Genomic DNA, 4,810 nt, shown 5'->3' with positions numbered 1-4,810 from the left:
ATATATATATATATATAGTATACTGTGAATTTAGTTCACAAGACCTGGTTTATCTTTGCCAGTGTTCAAGGCATAGCTTTGCAAGCTACCAATTACTTCACATGTGAAGGAGTTGAACTACAGAAAAGCTAGGATAAGTCTAGTTTGGGTTTAGGGTTGGGAAATGACCTTTGATAATGTCCACAGTGAAACATAACGATGTCTCCCGTGACATCACAAAAGTTGTTGGCCATTGCCGATAGACAATGACATCATCCATCGGACCAACCCTATTTGGTTAACTACAGCTCCTTAAAAAATGTAGGTCAAACTACTTAGAAAAACGTACCCAGGTTACACCCAGTAGAATTACTCAGTTAGCAACATAACTTTCTGAAATAGCATGTAGCAACTTTTCTCAACAAATGTTTAAACAGCTGTAATCACAACTTAAGACAAGTGCTGTGAGTTAAAACGCGTCAACCCAAACCCATTTTTAGCGGAGTCAATTTTTTTTTATGACAAGATTAATGTTCTTTTGCAAAATAGTTTTTTTTACACATGCTGTTGCAACAACTAGTAACGTTAGAACAACTGCAACACCACACCGGATCTAGCTAGACCAGAAACACAACAGGCACACCGCTTGCCAGCCGGCCAAAGAGTAGTACGTTACATTCTGAGAGGTTGGCAAGCGTGAGACGTCGAAATAGACGGCAACAAGATTCTGAATGGTGGAAGGCTTACTTTTTAAAAGTCGCCAAATGGTTCCATTGACAAGACCAAGTGATCTGTGTGTTTTGGCGTTTTAAACTGGGCTATCATTGCAGCATGGCCAATCTGAAATACAACTTCACGGCCAAGCACACAGCTGATGCCAATCCCCCTCCCCCCTATTTTTTCCTTACATTACTTTTACACTCCAAGTCATTTTGATACCAGTACTATTACACTTTTGCTTGAGTAAAAACTTGATTTGATACTTCAACTTCTACGGAAGTGTTTTTAAAACCGCAGTACAGATCCTTCTACCTTAGTAATGAATGGGAATATTTTTGACAACTCCGGCTAAATATATTATTTTTAAAAGAAAAAGAAACGTAGAATTGAGAAAATGTATTGTTCAAAACTGTCTGCAAACACCGTTTGCCAGGGTTCCAATCGACCGTTACATAGTGAATTGTCAGGCTGATGAAAGGCTCCACGGTCAGCTCGACCACTTTCTATCGTAGGCCAATTTTGTATTGTTTATATTGCATATTGCCCATTACTATTAGAGCACAGAAAACTAGCACATTACATTTTGAAAAGAAATTAACACTTTAGCAAATTAGCAAACAAAAACATATTTTGAGCTCAATAAATCTATTTGCATGTTAGTTATTATCCATGTTAAGGTGCAACAATAACCCCTCTAACGCAGTTCACTCACGTGCCTTCCCAAAAACTCTTTCTCTGCATGAAGTCAGACCCTGCTACGCTCCGGTCTTGTCTTCCTCTCTCAACCTCCTTCACTATGTGCACGCTCAACTCTGAAAAATGTTCATAACGTTACAAGTGTGCCACAAAAAACAACCAATCTGAGAATTTAAGGTAAATTCTGATTGTCTCCAATTAGATCGTAAGTAGCAGGAAACACAAATATAAAAACCTCTTGGAGAAAACATTTTGCGGCAGGAGCTTACTTCTTCTTTTTGGAGTATACGGATACGTAAGCCAGCTTCTTTAGATTTTTCTCTCCACTGACTAACACTCTTCTCAAAAAGTCATGCTGTTTCCCATCATTTGTGTTTTGAAAATTCCCCAAAAGATTTTAGTGGATACGGTCCACTTTATACAAACAATAGTCTAACTGTATAAATTAAAACAGATGGCCAGTCTTTTTTGTCACTGACTTGTGCAGAGGTGAAGGGAGAAGAGATGGACGCAGCATCACTTGCAGAGGCTGAGGGAACAGAAGTGTTCGCAGATGGCCCATGGATAGTAGCCTAGGGGATGGATATAAACATTTTAAAAGTGCTTCTGTGAAGAAAGAATGAATATTGTAAAACATTGGGTATTTTACAGTATAGTGTTAAAGAGCAAAAATAATTACAGGGAATTATTTGGCTATATGACGGCTTTGTGTTGTTGTTGTTATTGTTGTTGACTAAAACTGTGCTTGTTTTTGCATCTCTCTATACCAATACAATTTCAATATTTAAATAGCTTGAAAACCTGCTAAATCTGCTTGAGATAATTTTGTTTTACTACAGAAAAAGTTGTCACGACTATTTCTGAGCGGGAAGATGTAGCCACATCTATGGTTATTTTCTAAAAAACATGAATATTCTAATCTTAATGAAAAACAGTAGTAGTTAGCTAGCTAAATTTGGAAAAAACATAGAACCGAGTAGCCTACCACCCATCCACAACAAGCTAACGTTAGCAGATAACTGCAATAGATAAAACCTTATTTTAGCACATTACCTTTGTCATTAGGTTTTTCCTCCTCCTATTATCCTCATTTCCGTCCCTTGGCTTCTGAGAGCTTCATTGCTTTCAGCTACGACATAACTTTAGCTAGCTAGTTTATGCACCTGATATTATTTACGATGCGTCACTCACCATTGATAACCATTGATAACTCGCCTGCCTTCCGCCCCCACAAAGAGCAGGTAACGGGCAGCGGAGTTGTGATGTGCCTGGGTCATGCTGAGGGAAACCAAGAAAGTAGTGCCTTTTTAAATGGCTGATGTAAAAAAAAAAAAAGTTTCCTTCATTTGTAATATTACCGAATGAAAGAAAGAAATGGTAGCCAATTATATAAAAAAAATCTCAAGTAATGGTTGAACACATTTCCCTTCTCTTTTAACTTTTTGTCTTTAACTTTACTTCACCATGGACCCTTATCTACCTAGGACCGGTGTACTGCCATAGGCCGACCCCGCTGTCAATCATGAAAGGTTGGAAGGGGGTGGGGGGGGGGATTTTAACAGAATACCGCATGGAAAATCTGCCTAGAAATATAGGAAATGTTGGATAAGATAGAACACTCTGCAAAAAAACAATACCAATGCTGGTTCAACAGTATTTGAATGTTGCATAGACATCATGTAAACATTAATTGGTCGTCTGACAAGGGCTGGGAAGATTGGCAGGCAGCCAAGTGACAGTAGGCTACTCTGATCCGGTGGAAATCGCATTACAATAGATGCAAGAAACAAATTTTTGAACTTTGACAAACATTAGCAAATTATTTAATTACAACACAACACATTAATCATTGCATTAATTGCATGGACAGGGAACATCCTCATTTGATGGGCTAATTCAGAAAACACCTGTGGCAACAACTTGAGAATTGTACAGTAAGCATCAAAATGTCCTCTTCCATGTATGCTACAAGGGCATGTATTCACCATATGAATGAATTAGCCTTAAGTCTTTTTGGGAAATCCCACTGTAACAGGTAATGTTGTCAAAGTAACAGGCCTATATCATATGAAGTATAAATGTATAATAGAACTCCTTTGTAGCCCGTTTTCTTGCTATTGACTAATTATACAAACTAATGTTAGATGCCCCACACGTTTTTAAACATTAAACATGACGTAATGAAACTTCCTGAAGTAATATGTGAGTGAATGTATGTTTCTAATTAATAAATATGGTCTGATGATTCTTAATTACAAAAGTTCTTATCAATCAGGAAAAGGTGTGGTTTTAAATATTAATAGGTATTTACAGATGGTGTGGGCTAAGACACACAAGAAGCTTGATTTTCCTTTACAATAATTCATCATCCCTCATGTTTACAATGGCGGAGGTAAACTCATTAAAATATGCAAATTAAGATCAATTTATGTGATTGCATAGTAGCATTAGAATGTGCCAGAGAACACCAAATGAGGACTTTTCTGGCCAAAAATGTCCTATGGGGGAGCATTATAGCACTCTCTTCCAGAAACTAGTTCAGACATCCCTGAATGACATGGTTGTGTCTTCAAACAAACCAGGCTTACTATTAAGTGAAGAGACTTTATTAAAGGGGCGACCGACAGTTAATATATTTTTCTTTGAGACTGTGAAACAATGGATACGTTGAGTAAAGTAAGCAATGATGGAAAATGGTTATAAATGAATCTGATTGGCAAATCTGTGTTGGCAAAAAGTGAAGGATACGCTTTTGCTGTTGTTTATATTGGTGCAGCAGTTGATTTGTCTGCTTTGTTGAATCCATATTAATGCCTTTGGCTTTCTAACCTTCTTTTTTAAGCTTTTTTTTCTCCTTCAGAGGGGCTCTGGATCAGCCAGCCAAGAGGCACGGCTGAGACGAATGCCAGCCAGACAGGCTAGATTTGCCCTGGGTTATGCCTGCGTGCAGAGATTGAAGTCTGGTCCAAGAAGGTCTCAATGTCTTCTGCTGTCCCATAGGTGGGGGATGAGACAGACTGCATCCAGGCATGCCAAGTCAGTGGCCTGAAGGCTGGACACCCTGCCAATGCTTTACACAAACCTCGGTTCAACACATAATAGTTCCAGTAAGAAATGGAGTATATCTGGAGAATATCATTTTTTAAGGATGAAACTGAAATTAAGAAAGGAAAGAAAACACCCACGTATTCAGAGCTCACAGGGCAGCACTAAAATTGTTGTTGTACTGTAAAAAAGAAAAGAAAATCACTGTTCACATGGTTGATGTCTTTTTAGCAGCGTAGAATGTCCAGACTAAAATGTCTCAATAACTTTTGGATGGACGGTCATGAAACTGTTTGTGGACCTGGAGAAGGCGTATGACCGGGTCCCCCGGGAGAAACTGTGGGAGGTGCTGCGGGAGTATGGGGTGAGG

The 4,810-nt window shown here is 38.6% G+C and overlaps 1 long non-coding RNA gene across 1 annotated transcript in view; it reads right to left on the bottom strand.

Annotated features, from left to right (window-relative positions):
- Positions 1-3,130: 3,130 nt before the first annotated feature.
- The window catches only part of LOC117956267, a 5,162-nt gene continuing 3,482 nt past the window's right edge, over positions 3,131-4,810 (bottom strand). The window contains exon 3 of the long non-coding RNA XR_004659217.1: positions 3,131-3,141. This is a non-coding gene — a long non-coding RNA (uncharacterized LOC117956267). The remainder of the gene's footprint in view (positions 3,142-4,810) is intronic.

Source organism: Etheostoma cragini, chromosome 14 (genome assembly GCF_013103735.1).
Source record: "Etheostoma cragini isolate CJK2018 chromosome 14, CSU_Ecrag_1.0, whole genome shotgun sequence".
Lineage (NCBI taxonomy): Eukaryota > Metazoa > Chordata > Actinopteri > Perciformes > Percidae > Etheostoma > Etheostoma cragini.
This window is presented reverse-complemented; position numbering and strand designations above follow the sequence as displayed.